This window comes from Lichenostomus cassidix, chromosome 2 (assembly GCF_008360975.1).
Source record: "Lichenostomus cassidix isolate B80296 chromosome 2, HeHo_3.0, whole genome shotgun sequence".
NCBI classification, from domain to species: Eukaryota; Metazoa; Chordata; class Aves; order Passeriformes; family Meliphagidae; genus Lichenostomus; species Lichenostomus cassidix.
In genome coordinates, this window is record NC_139482.1 from 104,310,034 (window position 1) to 104,329,754 (window position 19,721).

Consider the following 19,721-nt stretch of genomic DNA (forward strand, 5'->3'; position numbering starts at 1 on the left):
TGGGTGGTCTGTGAGGTAATGCCAGTTATTCCTGAGGGGAAAACTCATGACTAGCTACCTAGGCTGTCATGTTTTTACCACCACTATTACACTCAGTGGACTATGGTCCTGCACCTGTGGCTTCAGGTTAGCCATCATGGAGTGAGTGTGGGATATTGAATTTGGCTTTCCATGGGACTTTGGCTCAAAGAAATCAGGTGGCTTGCACTGTCTTCTGTAAGGTGGAAACTCTGGTAGAACTAAGCTCAAAAACTTGTATAAATAAATACTGATTCACAGTTTTTGAGATGTGAGGAATTCTGTGAGGAATCCTATTTTGAGAGGGCAGTCATGTTGTTAATTGTAAAGGGACACATCAAAACCTACAATTTTTATTTCTTTTTTCTACCTCGTGTGTTCATCCTGCCTGGTTTTGGTGCAGATAACATAGAATGTTGCACAGGATAGGATGGGGAAGGGCAATAGCAACGGAGAAAAAGACAGCGCTTAATTTAATAAAATTTGTTTTTCTGTTTAAAAGCCTGAATTGTTATTTCATGCTTTTTATAACACTGGATTTTGAGGAACATTCAGAATAGTGAATCCATTTTCTAAGTTGTAGAGAAGTGCTGTTTATTAGGTAGCAGTCACAGGCAATGATAGCAATTTTTTTTTAAGCCTACATGCAGTATAATAAGGTTTCAATGACAGTGAATCTTACTAAAATATTTAGTATTACTTAGGAGAACTGCCAATCCACAAACTTCCTAAGTATGAAGACGTGTAGTTGGGGGGACCATTATTTGTTGTATCTCCCCCTGCCCCCCTCTCCTTTGATTTACTAATAACTCTGATTCTCTTGAAAATTTTCTTCCTTCCCCACCCAACAACTGCTTTATAGCTGACAAAAATAAGCCATTTCCTAGCCTTATCCTCTACCTACAGAGTCATAAAAATTGCTAATGGAAATGCTGTTGCCTTCTGTTGTGTAATTCTAATAGGAAACGGATCACTGCAATTTATGGGGTACTTACCCTTTTCGGTACATGATGAATGGCTCACTTCAAATGATGTTTCCTCATTGATTTCCTTGTATTTATCACCAGGAAAGACAGAGCAGGAAGAACAGCATTTAAACATGAAGTTAATTTTGAAGATGTCATCTTTTCACTATGGTGTGAATTCATGGCAATATAGCATTTGCTGTAGTAGAGGAGCAAAAGATGTGAAGTCAGTTCTTTACGTTGCTCTTAAGATTAGGTCTCTAAACCCACTTTTTGTTGTGCTGTATTAGCTTTCTTGCCTGTTCTTTGGTAGAGAGGGTTAGAGGCTTACTCCATGTAGAGCTTTTGCTCCCACTCTGCCTATTTGTTGCCATGTTCTTGAAACAAGCACATATGATATTTGGATGTCAGTAGTCTCTTTGTTGTCAAGCTCTTTGGGATATTTTCACTTAATTCACACAAAAATCTATATGCAAATAATTTCTATGTAATATTTAGCAGGTGACTGAAATATTTGTATTGGTGTAGTATTGTTTTCTTTTTTAGAAAAGACCCTCTTAACTTGTCAGTTTCTCTCTGGCTGGGCTGGATTGAATAAAAATAAAAACTGTACCTTTAGTTTCTGCAGTGTTCACACAATTTTTTTCTGTGTGTTGCTGCATGAATCACTGGGCAAAACCATATGTAAGCAAGATGCCAAGCAGGATAACTTGCTTTAATTTAGAACCATATTGCAGTTTTGCTGTTTGTAAGACTGGCTTAAATGTCATTGACTTGACAGCCTTTGAATATTGCAAATGGTTACAGCTCTGCAGTAACAAAAATTTTCACCTTTTTAAATGGTAGTGTTAAAACTTGTTTGCATTCTTCATTTTCAGAGAGTACAATATTAGCTAATTTGCTAGCAAAAATGAAGGCATGTTGGTTAGAAAAAAGTGTAGAGTTTCACAAGTCACTTTGATAGCTACTACTGCAATTAAGTTTACTATTAAATGGCTATAAACTGATTTTTCATTAAAGCACTAATTGAAACCATTGATGTAAAATGCACCTATACCAGAGAACTTGTAATTATTTTAACTTTCACTATGTAACAGCACATCTGTTGATCATTCTCTTACATTATTTATCTGTTTCTAGAGATGTGTGATTATTGCTTTGCTCTTCTGTTTCTTATTGTAATGTGCTTTACAAATTTTTAATTTCAAACCACAATTCAAACAATGGAAGTGAAGAATAAAATCTGCAGACTTTGAAGTCTGTGCAGTTTCCATTTATTTCTCTTTTTCTGAAAACTGGGTTGAATAAATCTCTAAACAGGCTATCAGGCTGCACATAGATGATGGACAAAAATATTTTGTATTGTCTATTTCCACTGCTAAGCATTATAGAACTGGTCTTCAGATGTCTCTAGTGTAAACACACTGAATGTCAAAAAAACACAAGTGAGGACTGTCATACCTCTCTGATCAGTCCAAAATGGTTTGAATTTGCTCCAAAATGGGCTTCGTATAAAGCACAAATTCTTTCTAAATGAAAAAGCATTTTTTTATAAAACCATCACTTTCAGCTCTCCTTTCCAAAATCAGTATTATCAAGTGTTCTGTACTTAACTTCACCTGCTTTCTCATGTCACTGCAGTTACTTTCAAAAGAAGAACTCTGATATTTGTGTGAGATGTCTCACATAAAATAACAACAAAGAAATAGTTACCAGCCTTGCAGAACACTAGATTAGATATTAATTCATGTCCTGGGCTAAAAGTTGTCCTATAAAGAGTTGCCTCAATTCCCACAGTGTTCAAGTGGAGCCACTACTGTCAGTGATTAATCTGTGCTCCCTTTGGAAGGGGATGTTAATTGGTTGGACACTGAGTAATGGATGATGGTGTGAAGAATAGATTTATGTAATGTTGGAACTTAAAATATAATTGAAACAATACCTTGGAAGGAAAAAACTATATTCTTTACTTTGGATATGTGTAAGGATATGGGTGGAGAAAGGGCAGGAAAAAATATAGTTGGTTTTCTCTACTGTGCTTCATCTCAATGAAAAACCAGCATAATTCATTTCAACATACCTGCTTTTCTTTGTAGCTTAGGGTTTGGTGTACATGCTTGAGTGGCAGAGAACAAAATGTACTTTTTGAAGATAAGAAATGTTCTAAATGATGAGAGCAACATGCACTGAACAAGCACAAATCATTCAGACACCTCTCTCAATTGCACATGTTGAATTTAAGTGACTTAAAATTACATTGAAGTAATAATCTAAGAATACATAGAACCTTTTTTTCCTAAATCCTGCTTTTAGAGTTTATGTTCTTATTGTGCATCAAACAGCTGTTGATGGCAAGTCTCTAAGTGACTGGCTCAAATCTGAGCTGAATAGTATTTTGGAATGAACTATTTCCAGTCTTTGCTCTTCCAAACCAGCCTTGTCTCTGAAAATTATAAACATCTGTATTTGCAGTCTTGTCTTTTGCTCTTGCTGGTGGAATGGCCTGCATTGAAAATCTCAGGTCTAGAGATTTTGGTGGAGCTGAATAAGCATCTGAATCCTGATGGTCATGGAGCTGCAATGGGTGAGTTTGTAAGGTCAGAACAATGCTGGTTTTGAATAGTGCTGGTGCATGTTGCTGGAAGATCTGTCAGTCAGGGGATTTCAAAACACATGCTATTGTATTAAAACGTTGACAGAATTTTAATAAAGTTACAATTGCTTAAAGAGTGTTCAAACTTATTTTACTTGTGTTTTTACCTTATTATCTGCCTCACACTGTTAATATGTAAATGTAAATGATGTAGGTTCATGAAGTATTTTAACAATGCTACCTAATTCTTTCATTGTCTTTGCAGTAACCCTTCAGGGCAGAGCTTCATGGAAATGCAGACCTCACTGAAAAATATTTATCTGAATTATTAAAACCATGTATGGCTAAGAGTAGTATTATGAAAACTTTGGATATGATTTGGATTTTCTTGATTCAAACTATTTATGCTAATCATCTTAAGTTATAAATCAGTAGTTCATAGAGAACTTTGAAATTCAAACATTTGTATTGCTGTTTGTCTTTTAGAGCATAGGTGAGAGAGTTTTGTAATTGAGAGGAATCATGTTTTCATTGGTAGTTCTAGTGGGGGGTTGTTTTTTGAGGTTTTCTGTGGGGAAGGAAATTAAATGGGTGACAACAAAGTTGTGTTATCTCTCTAAAAACAGTTACACTTTACTACTGGTCATGGTTGAAAGTCATATTTTACTGTAGTCTAAAAAGCATTGGGGTTTTTTTCATTGAAGCTGAATGTTTGAACAGAAGATTCTGTTGTAAATGAGAATTGCTTTTTGCTTTGAATTTCAAAAGGGCAGATTTCATTTAATCTCTGCTAGCTGTGTACACCAGAAGAGCACTCCACTGCGCTTCCTTCTGCAGGTGCTAGATTCTGGATTGCCAGAAGGTGCAGCTGTGGCTGTTAGCAAAAAGTCAGAGGAACTGTGTTAGACTGTGCTACGTTCCAGTTTGTTCCTTGCTACTTAGTGCTGTTAAATAACTATCGACTAATACTGTCATATGTACTGAGCTTTTATCTGTTTATTCTATGCCATGTGTTTTGTTTCTGTGTTGTTTTCTGCTCTATCTGAAACAAGTGTTAGCTGTTTGCTGTTTAGCAACTTGTAGTTTCCCAATTTTTTTTTTTTTTTTTGGTGGATAGTCAAAACTTGTGGCATATAACTGAGTTGGCAAAGAAAAAAGTTGCACAACCTGTCATGAAACTTCATCACCATCACTTTCCTCTAGTACAGAAATATATTTTGTTTCCAAAAATGCAAACTGACAAGTATTTACATGTTTAGTGCTCAGGCACGTGATTTTTATTTTTATTCACCAGAACTTTAACATAAGCGCAATAAAATTCTCTGCTTGGATAAAACTGATAGCAGCTTCTTGTCCATCAGTATAGAGATGGGAAGTCATGTCCTTTGCTTGATGAAGGGAAATCATAGTATCCTACAGCCAGCTGACTGGTGAACTCCACCTCAGAGGGTCAGTGTGGAGAAGATGTCAGTCAAAATATTCTTTTTCAATACTCTTGAGGGGTCATTCAGCTTCAGGATGGAGCTTTGCTGCTGGAGTCAGCTTTCCCTTTAATGCTTCTCCAGAGACTGACACACCACCTATAGCTCCCGGTGTTAATAGGACTGCACCTCCCTCTATCTGCAATTCAGACATAAGGATGGGAAGAAGCATTTGATCTGGTTGAAATTTGTCATGGTGCTGTAAATTATGACTTAGAACCTTAAGCAAGCCAGAAAGGTAGTGGAGGTTGTTAGTAACGAAGCAAACAAAGTCTCTATCTGCAGCTTTTTCTTCACTGGAATGAATTCATTGCCCAACTGCCCTTTGGCCTCATCTTTCCAAAGAAACCCTGTATTTCTAGTGAAGAGAAGCTCACATTCAAACTCTGCTAGCTGGTACCTAAGTGCCCAAGAGGTACTTAGCATGGGGAGGAAAATGTTTTGTACTCACTGTTGTGACTATTACTTGCAACACAAAAGCATCCACAAATCTGCTCCATGAATTTGGTTTAAATGAATGTGCATATACTTAGAATCTTCTACTTAATATATGCAGGGGGAAAACACCAGTAATAAATGCACTGCCTTCTTTTAAAGTAGCACACTACTGTAAGGACTTTACAGTATGTAAATGTCCTGATTCATTCTACCATCAAACAGAAAACCCACCAACAGGGTATTTCTTCATGTTTTTTCCCTGCAGTGCAGTGCAAAGGTACCCAAGCTTGACTGTTCAGAGAAAGGTTGGACTTTGATAGATACTGACTCTAGGACTGCGAGGAGCTCCACGTGAGCTATCCAGTCCACTGCTCAGAACATGGTGCCCACAAAGCTGCCTGCAGCTGTGGGTGGGCTCTTTCTGCTTCTTGAGCTGCCTCCTCCCTCCAAATATCTTTGCTCTGCATGTGCTGGGAAGATACAGCCTAGTCAGGGCTGTATGTCAAGTCCATGCTTTGCTAACAAAAGAAACAAACTCAAAGGCCTGCCTTATCTTTGCAGGAGCTACTGCAGATCCCACTGCTCTCCCATTCCACCACTGGGGGGGAGCTACTCCTTGGCTTTCAGGCATGTAATGCAAAATTCATTAGTCAGACACTGAAATTGTTATATTTGTTGTTAAACTTCCTCTGACCGACAGACCTTTAGCTTGCTTTTGGTTTTTGCATATAGGAAAAAGAATACAGACCTGTTAGATGAACAGTGCTAGCAATTCTTGCATAGTTGGAGTCTCATTGAAAATAATCCTTTGCAGTTCTCTGGTGATCTTTAATGTGCTTGTCCAGTTCATGTGATCCAGTAATACTCTATACTGTGGCAGTAAACACTTGATAAATTTTTGCCACTGACTTGACAACAGAGAGAGGAAGTGTTCAGCTGAGGAGTAGAGAGCTTTTATGGACAGAAAGCTGTGTGATCTCTGCTCTGGGGAGTTCACCTTTGCCTGGTCTGGGCATTTGTAAAGCTGCAAGTTACCATTTATTGATCTACATTTTCTCCCCCTCTAGTCTGACTCAGCATTCCCAGTTTGAAGAAAATATGTGGGACTGCAATCCAGAGAAAAGCGTTACTATTTCTGAGGCAAACAAGATGGTTTGGGTATGAAGGAAGGCAGCTTTTTTGGTAGCTCATACTGGAGGAGTGGGGAAGAAACGAGACAGTCTTACTTGTATTTTCACATCCCTTATATGAAGATCTGCAAATGTTTGATATTTAGATTAGAGAATAACCTCAAGTTTTGCCCCCTGAAGTAACAATATTCCTTTTGTTTTCCGTAGTCTTGTGTTCCAGAGCCTTTTGTTCACATTTACGTTTCCTCTGAACTGAGATTGCCTAGTCTTGCTGCTCTGTCTCATCAGTTCCAAGCTAGTCCTTTCCAGTGTAGAAAGTCCCCTTTCTTCTTTAGCCACATGCAGCAGAGACCACCTTTCTTCTTCCACCTATGTCCCTTTTGCCTCCCAACTGGCATCCTCCCTGCTTCAACCACAGGTCTTTGGATTTGGGTGATCTGATCATCTATGCCAGTGTTTCCCATCTCTGCTTCATCTATCACGTTGGCACGAGGACCTAGAGGTCTGTTGATTCCTGAACCCAGGTGGTGAAACTACATAAGGAAAAGCAGGAGACTACAGGCAGCTGTTCCTATAGTTGCCTCAACATTTGCAAGCATAAAATGCCAGTGAAGAGAAAGGCAGATCTTCCTCTGGGTTGTGGCTACAGTATGCTGGATAGAAAGAACATGTAATTTTTTACACTTGCTCTGACATAAACAATATTTAACTGCTCCAGCCTGGTTGGTATCCCTTGAAATTTCAGCAAGTTTATGGCAAGAACACCATGTTCACTTTTTGAATGGCTAATTTTATTCACAGAGATAATAAAAAATGGGTAGCTACTCTGGTGTAAATGAATGAAAGAGGACTGCTTGGAGAACTGGTCTGGGCTGGAGAGCACAGGGAGTTATTTATATGGAAGGGTAAGTCCTGAATGAAACAGTCCAGGTCAGAGTGGCGTTGCTAAACCCAGGCGTTACCAAGTTCCTCTGACCCAGATGAAGGTCTTTTTCTTGGCAACTTCAGTAAGAAAACACTGGCTCTTGTGTGCCTCTGCCTTGGTTGCTACATTGGTGAGGCAGAGGCCTGTAGAGATTATGGTCTGATTTGTATTTGAAATAGATCACCAAGAAATGATGGACTTGCCCTGGCTGGTAATAGTTCAGAGTGCCGTGCCCTGGTCCTCTCTGACCTGGACTGGTTTCCACTGTGACCATCAATTATCAAAGACTTAGAGATTTTAAAAGGCATATTTAACACAATGTCCATCGTCTGTGTAAGTGTAGGAAATAATTAAATGAACATATAATTATGCTCAAATATTTTGCTTATCTCTTTCTGGGAAGGTGAGCAACATGAGTGGAGAGGAACTACAAAATAGATATATATATAATGTGTATATAAGAAAATATGTATTTCTATATGCAAAACCAGTGATTTGCATAGTAAGTAACTGTTTGTGAGAGGCGTGCAGAATCTCTTTTACATCAGGACACCTGTACTTTGGTTACACCAAATCATCTTCAAAGATACGTTACTAGTGTGGGGTTTGGTGCATTTTGTAGTATGTGGTATCCTCCTCTTCGAAGCAATTTTATGTTTTCCCCTCAAAAACTGGAATTCCTCACAATTTTAACAGTTAGATGTGTTAGAACTTGGGGTAAGTAAGGGAAGAGGAGGAAATTTTAACTGCATTATAAGAAAAATTGTTTTGATTACTTAGGAGTACCGAGCAGGCCCAGGGAGAGAAGGAAGGCGTATGATCCTGCTCACAAGGGAGAGTGAGAAGCAGCCATAATTCAATTCAGAAAGCATAATCTGTGCAAAACGTTTTTTTCTTTACACTTTCTACTCATTTGGTGCACAGTAATGCTGACTGTCTCTACAATTTGTCTGGATTTTAAATCAGATCAGTGTAATTAGCTAACTTTACTTATTAGCTTGAGCTGACTCTAGTGGCACAATGGTTGAATTGGTTGCCATTATATTTGTTTAACTGCTGTAAAGTAAGATTCTCACAATGGGTTCCTACACTTAAATAGCACTGTTGAGCACTGGTGCCATATCAATCAGTCAGACCTTTCCCTCCTGCTGTCTGCTCTGATAGACAGTTCTGCTGATGTGGGGACTCTGGAAGAAGAGATCAGGAAGAAGGGATGATGGATAAAGACCATCTCCTGTCTTGGGAGGAAATCAGAAAAATCCTTTCTTTGACTATCAACAAGCTGCTTTGTCAAGGTGTCAGAAGATTAATTATGCTCATGCAAGAGGCAAGAGTGGCTGTTTTCCGTGCTGGTTTTGGTGTAATGGGGTGGCATTCTTCTGAACTGTGGCAGAGAATTGCAAAGAAAGAGGCTTAAGAGATTTCAGCCCCCTAACATCACTGTCCCATAAGCGTTTGTAAAGCTCTTAGGCACACATCCACAGTGCTGTGAAGTTCTGCCAGTAATTGATTAATCAAAGTGTTTTTTTCGAGTGCAGTATGGACTTGATCTCGTGAAACATTTGGTGCCAGCTGCTGTTAAAGTCTGTCTTCATTATGGGTAGTTAGGGTTCTTTATATAGAACAAGCTTTCAATGAAAAGATGCAGAAAACCTTTCCACAGCACAACCGTGAACGTGAAAACATGCAACCACTCATTAGTTTCTGGAGTTTATAAATCAATAAAAGGGAAACTCTCCAGTAAGTGTTTGGAGTATTTTATATTGGAGCTGAGCAAATCTGCTTCATGTTTTCTTTTATCCATCATCCTTTTGTACATTTTGGAATAAATTAAGTGTAAAGTGTAATACAAAATGAATGATTTTATATTTTGAATTAATCTTTTAAAATGTGCTAACTTTAATTTTGAGCAGATTAGGTTTAGGTAGAAAAGAAAAAGGGGGGGTTTCCTAGAATAAATCTAAACTGTAGACTTGAAGAAATTAACTACTTGAAATATTAAGTCATTTTTACTAAGTCACTCGATATATTAAATGAGGATCTTCAAAAGCTCTTTAAATTTTGAACAAACTATGTCAGTAAAAGGACTCCTTCCATCTGGCCTAATCTGTCTCAACCCCATGCTCAGATGAAGAAGAGCATTTTTTTGTAATCTGCTAATTTGATATAATTTTGGGGTTTTTTCTTGAAGGGATCAAGTCTTGAGTTAATAAAAGATCCATGTCACTTTATTAGTTTTGGTTTAAGATGTTTTGAACTCTAGTATGCGGTAGCTGAAACTCTAACAAAACTAAACATTTTAAACATGACTGTGCCTGACCTTGAAATGCTGCTGATAAAAGCTAATGCTGTTAAATTGCATGCCAAATTAACCCTCATTTCCAAATGCTTTGTGTGTGTGTTTCCTGTAGGATAGGCTTTGATCCTGCCAAGCAACTCTTCTTTTACAATCAGTTATTTTTTAATGAAGGAAAATCAATGAGCAAGGTTCAGTAGCTGATTTCAGCGGTGGTGAAATGAAATGTTTTGTTTTACATCCTTCTGCCACTGGGCTTTGTCTACTGTGTCAGATGCCTGATGTGATACAGTATTTTTGTGTAGAGGAAATGGTGATTTTCATCTTAAAACTTTATTTTCACGTGTGTAAACCTTATCAAGGATTACAAGTTCATGTGAGAAAGGCACGGGAAACTGGTGAATATACTGGGCAAGGAATACTTTCTGAAGCAGTCGATTTGGGGGGTTTTTTAAGTCTTACTGAGGCTTAGCATCTGTAAAGAGGGAGTTTAAGCTAAATCAAGAGAAAAAAAGTTAATTACCTCACAAGTGCTTTTTTGTTGAAGCATCCAGGTTCACATTATTTTAACAGTTTGTTTTGGAGTGTTTGTTTTTAATTCAAAAGTTATGTTGCAGGAACATCTGCCTGTGCAATCCATGGGTTTTTCATTTGCATCTTTCGAGAAATATGGACTTGGTATGAAATTTAATGGGATATAATCATGTACCTTTTCAGACCAGCAGGCCTGTGTAGCTCTGGTGGTGTAAACTCCCACTAAAATCAGACAACAGGCATGAGCAGAAACTGCTCACATACAGATGCTGGGTCTCTGTTGGTTCTTGTCTGCTGAGGACTTCGAATGTTCTCATTTTAAAATGGAAGTGGATCTTTTTATGCTCTGACAAATGAACTGCCGTCTGCATAAATTCATTTGAAGGGAACATTATCTTCCTGTGTGAACCTTGGTGGGAAGTGCTTTCAGGCCATAAAGTGAATCATTGGTCTCCTTGAGTTAGCGTTGGTATCTTGGCCTCTCTCTGGCATCTCCTCCAGGATGTTTAGCTCCTGGACCTCTGTCATGTGTCCTTTTTCTGCCACTGTGCCTGAGCCACCTGTCATCTAGACCCATCCCTGTGCCCACTCACCCACTCAGACCAAGCCTGTGTCCTGTATAAGGTCTCTGACCTAGCAGTATTACCCTTTCATTTGGAGAGGAAAATACCACTGTCCAAGCTTTCACCTTCCATCTTTACCACATCAGGACCATGTTCATCGGACTGGGCAAATGTCTCCTTATGCCTAGTCTGTGTGGCAATTGTTTCCTGAGTCTGTCACCTTCACTGTGTTACCTTTCTTTTTGCACTTCTCTGCCAGCATTTTGTTTTTGTCTCTATAATGTTAGACCTAAGCTCTTTATCTTTCCTTTCAAGGCCCTCAAAAACAACCCCAAGCCCTGAGGGTTTTTTTCTCTCCATTATCTGCCACTTGTGCCCCCTTGTTATTGAGATATCTGCCTCAGGACCCATTCAGCCCCCAGTGCCTAATGGGGCAGATGACCTTGATTTAGGACCAGCCCAGCACTGGTGAGCCTTGCTGGGTCCCTGCTACCTGGCACCGTCTCACTTGCATGGTGCTTCTGCATATGCTGAGGCATTTTGGCTGCAGGAATGGAAATGGGGCTGCATGGAGCCAGCCTGGCCAGCTCCTGAGCCGGGGTGGATGAGCTTTCTCCAAGCCAGAGGCAGCCAGTTACTGCACCAGCACCAGCTCTGCTTGGGAGGGGATTTTTTTTCACCCTGATTCTGACCTGACCTTGCTGCTGTCAGGAGAGCTGTTTAAACATCTGTACTCTGTGGTCTCACTCTCTGGAGCCGGATTTTCCTGGTACCCAGTGTATTCCAGCACCCACTTCTCTGTAGACTAGGGGTAACTCTTTTCCTTTGTGTGGCCTGTTGTCTCATGTGGATGCTTGGGAAAGCAGCCAATCTGTAGGTCAGGGTAGCATCTTTCCCAGTATGTATACTGCCAGCTCTGAGGTAACACAGACTATTGGAAAAGCATGTTGTGCTTTACATATTTTGGTGCAGGCAATTTTAGGGACTCATGGGGGTGGCGAGGTGTGAACAGTTGGGAGGGAGCAAGTTCAGAGAGCAAGGCAGCTGTGGATATTCCAAAGGCTCTGTTTTGTTTGTGAGCTTTTAAAGCAGACTCCTCCTTCCACTCAAAACAGAAGAATTAACATTCATTCAGCACAGTGAACCTTGATGCACAGCTGTTTCCTTATGCAAGCCCATATAGTTTTCTGCCTACTTTGAAGGACCCTGGCTTTGCCTCCAGGAGAATCCAGGGGCAAGGTTTCCAGTTTGTGCCTAATGGTGGGGATTTGCAGCAGCGTGAATGGAAGCAGGGGAGGCCTTCCCTCTGCAGCAGCAACAGATGAGCTCGTGGGTGAGCAGATTGTTCATGGCAGTGCTGAAGTGCTGCTGGAAGGGACGTCTGGAGGTCTAGTCCAGCTCCTGCTCTTAACAGCTCTGTTGCCAGCATTTGTGTTAAAACTGCTGTTAGGAGAGGATGAAAAGATGATAGGGTATAATCAAAGATATATGCTATATTACAGCTGAGAGAATGTTAGGAAATGCTAATAGCGAGAGGAGGAGGTGATGGGCTTGTTGTTGTTGCTTTTTAGCAGCATTTCCCTGAGAGTTTAAGAGAGAATGAATTTTGCCGAAGTGACCTTTTTTTCACCTCTTACTGGCTCTTGAAAAGCCTGTGCTCCCTGAGCTGTCCACGCAAACACACAAATAATGAAAAATTCAAGTGCACATGCTCCAAGGGATAGTTAAGCATGTCTAAAAAAAATCCTCATCGCTGCTATTATGTTAGAAGGCAGTAGTTTCTCAGAAATTTTTTTTCCATTTTAATACATTAAAAATGCTTTTAATGTATCCATAAGGAAAATGTGATAAGTTCTAAATAACTAACTAGAACCTTTTGAAGCCAGGAATATCTTTGTTGTTCTCCCTTTGCATATGTTTTCCCAAGACTTAAGGCTTTGTTGAAACATAGAAATAATATTTAGAAAGAGATAAGGTATCTGATCTTGCTAAGTCCTGTACTTTTCTGTAGAAACTCAGGGTAATTGAAGATGCTGTTTTTTCATTTTAAAATTGGGTGTACAGCAGGTAAAAAGTGAGCTTCAAAAGAGGCTGTTCTGGAAAGGAAGTAACTTGAGAAAAATGGGCAATTGAACAGGAATTGGTTTCTTAGCTTTCCTTTGAGCACAAAGTGTTCCTGTTACACTTGCTGACCTAGTTGTCTCACCGTTATTTCAGAGCGTACTTATTTTCTCTTCGGTATTTTTTTTCTTTCTATATTCTTGGAGGAGTAATGTGCAACATTTCCCTAGTACCTGACAGTAGATAAGTCCCATTTTTGCCTTCCTAAATGAGACTATTTCGGTCTAATACTATTTTGGTTTTTTGAAAGAGGAGAACCTGTATTTTTCTGTCTTGACAGATTAATGGCCATGAATGACACCTTGCAATAAAATCAGTGTTCTGGCACAGTCCCTGTTGGGCCTTTTGTATTTACAGGGTAGGAATCCCTGATCACCAGGTTGTTTTCTGTGCAAACACTGGGAGAATGCTGGGACCAACAAGGTTGAGCTGACCTTACATGCTGGCCTGCTCATTGCCACTGACTGTCATGTTTCAAAGGTTAAACTAACTGTGGATGAAATGTAATCAGTAGTGCACTGGATCCTTTCCAGAGCTCACTGGAGGGGTGCAATAACCAGCATTGTTAGCTTTGGGAGAGCAAGAGACAGAGGTCATTACCTCTGTGTGTCTGAGCATGAGGAACCAACTGCCTTTCCTGCTACCTCCCACGTATGTTTATTTAAATCTTATCTGGAATTGTTATCCAGCTGGCCCCTGCTTTTTTAAAAAATATGTCTGTTTATTCTTCATACACTGTAATTTTCATCTTTCTGTTCCTTTCCTAGTGTTTCCGTGAGAAAAATGTGCTTCTCTCAAACCCTGTCATTAGATGGGATGAGAATCAATACATGGGGAAGCAAAAAAGGCTGAAAGAAAGAATTTCTGTGTTTTTAGATGACAGCCAAACCTAGGCCAGGGTAAACCAGACAGTACTCTTAAGACAGACACATAATGCACCAGGGAGAGGACAGATGATCTTGGTAAATTTTCCTTCCTTCACTAGTGCGTAGCTAGGAAAAGAGCTAGTAAAATAGGAAGCTGGCTAGGGACAGAGAGCAAGTGTGGGAGGAGGAGGCCAAAGAGAAGCACTGAAGCAAAGATAGCATTTCTGAGAATTGATTTCCTATTTTTTTCTATACTCAACCACTCATTTTCCCCAACTCTCTGTCATTTGTGCAGTACTTTCAGTCCTCGGCATTCAGATCTACAGCAGGAGTCTGTTCTCAGCATCAGATAAAAAGGCTTTCTGGAAGGCACCAGAAGCATGTAGGACATGGTGGGGAAGTACTGCATGTTGTCACGTTAGGAATTTTAAGGGTGACAGGTATTGAAGCCAGGGGTTTTTTGGGGTTTTTTTTTGCCTTTTTAGCTTCTACACTATGTGCTCTCTGAAAATGCCTGTATAATAACAGTAGATTTAAGTGAGGAGCAAAATTTGTCTTCCTTTTGATCTCTATGGAAAGATTATTTTTTTACTTCATCAAAGCATTTTGTTTTCTTTATAGACCAGCGTATGGGTATGGCCTTGAAAACCAATGCATTTAGCAGAAATAGAGACTTTTTCCTTGAAAGAAGAGGGGGACAGATGGGGGACTTGCATTTCAGAGCCAGTCAGAGCTGTAGAGAGGATTAGATTATTTTAATACATGTTTTGGTATACACTTGTGATTATTGTGTTGTAATCAACTGGTGTGAATGTGAGTGCCTTTTTCAGGGTCTTTCTGTACAGGCTTTTCAGTTTGAGGTAGTTTCTGAAGAAGCCCTGGCAAAAATAGAGCCCAGTATCAGCTTGTAGGAAAGTCATATCCGTTCAGAAAAGCTCAGCTTAAGTTGATTATGATGTTGTGAGAAGAAAATGCCATTATCCCCCTTAGCCCACCTTTATCAGACTCTCAGGTTTGTGATCACAAGCAGAGAGAGTTCCTTATCACTCACTGTTTCTATCTGTTCCTCCCTCCTGTACTTGAAAAGTAGAATGATCTTTTCGTTATTCCTGAGTCTTCATGAGATCTCTTTACTTCAGTGTGTGTGACAGAGGACAAGGTATTCTCTTTCTATTTACTTTTCTTATGAAATTCCTTTTTTTTTCCCTTGGCCATTTTTTTCCATTCTCTTCATGCCAGAGCACTGGAGATGTAGAAGAACTGAGTAAAAGCACTAGCATCCTTGTGAATGTGGAACAGTAGTCTTTCCCATTCCTGTGTTTTTCATGTGTCTCTCTGCTAGATTTCTTTTTTAATTGGTCACAGAGCAGCTTGGTTTCTCTTCTCATCGTTTGGTAGAATGCTTCAATAGCCCCTTTCATGAATATTCCTGGACTTCCAGCATGGCAAGCAGTGTCTGGATTAGATATAATTTCTCTATGAATGGTTTCTCCTCTCCTCTACTCTACTGGGATAACTATTTTAATAGTCTGATCTTTGTGGTCCAAAATTTTGCTCAAGGAAACTCTCTGTGCAAGTCTTCATATGGAGGAGCTTCTCAACAAAAGCAGTTTTTGATGTGAGAGAAGATGTAGACTCAAACTGCAGTCATAGAGGATATAGAGCAGCATGAGTAGTGAAGATGCCCTGATCTGTTTGTGGTTTTCCTATCAGGTCTGTAAGGAGCCCCTCAATTTTTCTGTGTATGTGGGGGTCTGTCTAGAGACCTTGTGCCAGCTCTGCTGAATCACCTTAGGAACAAGAAACCAGTTTCCTCTACCTCCCTGGTCTTCAGAAAACTGCCTAGAACAGGGTCCATGGCATTCCCAGCTAAGGGAAGACTTGGGAGTCAGGTGCTTGCCCCTATGCAGAAATAACTAGAATTACTCAAGGAGAGGAAAGCTTTTAACATTAACAATTTTAGGAAAGTCTGGCCATACTGTGTCTTTCTGCACAAGGAACAGCAGTTAAGCAGCAAGCCCTGACAGAGTTTCCGGTTTTCTGGAATATATTAGTGATGAGGGAACTTGGGCAATACAACTTGAAATAAAAGTTTTGCTTGGAAAAGCCATTTGTAACTGAAATGTAGGGTCTGATCATATTGAATATTTAATTAAAAAAGAATTCTGAATGGATCAGGTTTTTTTTAGAGTGCTCTGACTTTTTTTATTAGAAAGATAGTGTGTAAAATCACTAATCATAGTCTAACTGTTCATGACTACGAAGCATGTTGTTTCTCTTTGCGGTATAAAGGCCAACTGCATTGAAGTGGATAATTTTATGTGATTACTAATTGCATCCATCTTTGTATTTAGATTGGCTGATTGCTGTAAATACAAACACAAGTTTCTTTGAATGATGATAGGCTGAATCTCCTCAGTATAAGGGTACAAGATGAGCCTGATGTACAACAGTATCTTGTTTTTCCCCTCCATGTAGGGTTACACAGCACATATGCATGCACATTTTGGTCACAGGCCATATTTCTGTTTGAAATCTCCTTTTTCCTGGCTCGGTTCTTCACACCTTTCTCATTTTCCTTCTGTGAATTTATGAAGGCATGTTTATGCCTGAGTGCTGTTTCGGATAAGAAGACATCTTTAAATGAACAGTAAGAGAAGAGGGGCTTCCACTCTGTTTATCTTCTGCCCATCCACCTTTTTCTCTCAGGTCATGTATGTAGCAAAAATACTGGAAGCAGTGTGGATATCATGGTAGTACTCCAGAGCAGAATGGTTTGAAAACCACACGTGCACAGCATCTACTCCGTACTATTGGGCTTTTGGGCTGTGATGTGTCTTGGTACAGATGTCCTCAGGGATGGCCATATTCCATAAATAGAGGCCTGCATGATGTCTTTCCCCTTTCAGATATGTTTAATGGCTTTGTATTTTGACAAAGTCACCAAGTAGCAGAAGGTGTCCTCAAAGCTTTTTCTAACAAGCCTTTCACGGAGCCTCAATAGCAGGATGTCAAGGTCTCTGCATATCATATATTTGTACCTGGACACAGCTGGAGGTTGTCCTTTCACGCTGTCCCTACCAGACTCTGCTGAGATGTTTTTCTGGGTCAATTTTCTCTGCACTTGTCACTGAGAGGAATCAGTTAGCTGATTAGTTAGGAAGCATAGGATGCATTTGCTTCCTGTGTGAGATCCCATCCTTACTGATGCTAACGGGTTTAGTTGCTGTAGGTGTGCAAAAACCAGGGAAGAAATGTGCTGTTCCAGGAAGGCTTGTTCCCTCACTGTGTGTCAGGATTTCTGTGTTGTGTGCTAGCAACAGGAGATGCAGAGAGCAAAGCTAGCAAGCTGAAATGTTCTCTGTATACCACAGTGTTCTGCAGAACTTCTAGTTTGTGACTATTTCATAGCAGGACAACTTACTATCTCGTGAAGAAAGAAAAAGACTAGGTTTAACTTGAAGTATGTAGAATTCTTAATTGTATAAGACAAAATTCTGGCAAATATTCCAATTTTAGCCTGGAAAGTTTTGATTTCTCTCTTTCTCTCGTGTCTACATATCCTTACAGACTTTCATGTTTTATAGTTTGGTCCTTGTGATTATAATGTGCCTAGGCTTGTTTTGGGATGAAAATCCTGGAATAAGCTTCTGATAAGGAATATAATATTATTCTTTCCTTTCCTATGTTGACAGTAAGTGAGACATGCATGTGAGGAGATGGGAACTGGGGAGAGAAGGCAACCTTCCTGCATAATTACATGAGAATATTGTGGTGTGTGCATTCTCTGCAGGAGACTTTTAAATACAGATGAAACTAATGAATCTTCTTTCTGTCAAGCCTAGCCATACGTGTTAAGTCTTTTGACTGAAATCTGTACAACAGATTTAAAAATCATTATTAGACCTTTAAAATGTCATAAAGATTCAAAGACAAAGAGGCCAGTTTGCCTCTTTAAATTATATGGTGTTCAGGGATGTGTTATTTCAGGAGCTTTTCCAAGACACTGCACTGTCACAGCTTCATTGCTTCAAATGTCACTTCAAGTAGGAGCAGTTTTTATAACTACACAGTAAACTCAAGATGGTTTAATGGAAATGATTTCTTCATGTGTCAAAATGACTCCTTTGTTTCTCATTTTACTCTTTTGTTGCCTGCAGCTAATCTGGTTTTTGGGTTATCAGATCCAAGCATCTTACAATGCTGACTCTAGCAGCGGCATTCAGCTGGAATGCTGCCTTTTGTTTACTGGTTTCACCAGGCCTCCACTGCTTTCTTTGGTCATCTGGTGGCTCCAGTAATGTGATTTGCACTCCCAGGCTCTGCAGGTAGTCATGGGCTTTTAAAGGGAATTAGAGGAAAGCCTGCCACCCTGGTTGCTAATGAATCCACAGGGTATTTCTTGTTTGTGTTTTGTTTTCCCAGATTTCTTTTTTTTTTTTTTTTCTGTTTTATGGAATTTTTCTTCTGACTGCTTGGACTTCAGTTTTTAAAGTTAGTTTATATGGCTGTGGTGTGGTGACATTCACTTTGCTTTAAGTAGAAGTACCAAATCCTCTTGAACAGTGTGTCCATTTGGGGTTTTCTTGGGAACTGTAAGTGTGGAAAAAAAGGGTGGCTATTCAAATACTCAAACTTCTTTACTGCAATAAATAATATACAAAGATTGTTTTTGGTAATAGGGGATAGCGACAAAGTTCCACCTTCATGAAAAGTCTAACTATTGAAATAGCAAATGTTGGCTCAAGTAGGGAAGCTGAAGTGTTTTGCTAATGAGGCTGCAGCTGTAATCGTAAAGTTTTGCAAGCACACCAGGAGAAGATGCAAGTTTATAAATACCTCAGCTCAGTCTTACAAATTTGAGCCAGTGAAGGACATAGTCAAATAAATATTCTATTACAATTTTTGCAAAAATACAAGTTATACTGGAGAGGGTTTTTTAATATGAAAAGCATATACACAAAAGCAGATCTATACTTAAAACATCTTCTACTCTTTTTGTGGAGCAGAGGACAGTTTCAGACTTTGAGGAGTTGACTAACATGTCAGATGCTGAGTAAGATGCCATTCCTTCTTATATCCACAACCTCTTACTTAAGTATCCTTGTGGATTTGAGTGGGGATTAATAGAGTGATTAGGGTTGGTTGGTGGGGTTTTTTTTTTCAAGATTAGTCCTGCAGTTTTGTTAGGGCCAGTATTTGGCTTGCACAAAAACAAACACAATGTCAATGTTTTTAAAGCTTCACTCTAGTCTAATTAACACTCAACCTACAGTGGCAGGATGGGTAAATTTTTATATTTTCATAAAATATTTTTCAGCCATTTCTGTTGTTTTAGAGTGGAAGATACAAAATCAGTGATAAAAGTAAAATCTGAATAGGACTTTGGAAATAAATGGGCCCTTTCCCTGCAAAAATAGATAATATTGAATCTATTGTTGTTGTTTACCTTGAGAGCAAGTCTATCTGTTTACCCAAGTCAGAAGAATTTAGACTGATAAGAGTTGTGCCGCTGCTGTGTGGTTTATAGGGTTGTCTCTTAAGAGTAGAAGAAAGCATTAGAAAAGGTGAAGTACACAGACATGTTTCAGTGCCCTTTCTTTGTGCCCTTCCATGGTGTTGGTGCTATGGGATTTATGTTTAAATTATATATGTGTGTTTATATTTTTAACATATTAACTGAATATCAGAGCATTAAATTCTGTTCAAAGAATGTCAGTTAAGTTGTTGAATTGGTATTTTTGCTTCAGGAAAAAAACCATGTAGAAATTCAGGTTTTAATAGTGGACAT

General features: G+C 39.3%; 1 protein-coding gene across 7 annotated transcripts in view; it reads left to right on the top strand.

The window, feature by feature from the left end:
- The window catches only part of GREB1L (GREB1 like retinoic acid receptor coactivator), a 129,672-nt gene that overhangs the window by 30,588 nt on the left and 79,363 nt on the right, over positions 1-19,721 (top strand). The window lies entirely within an intron of this gene.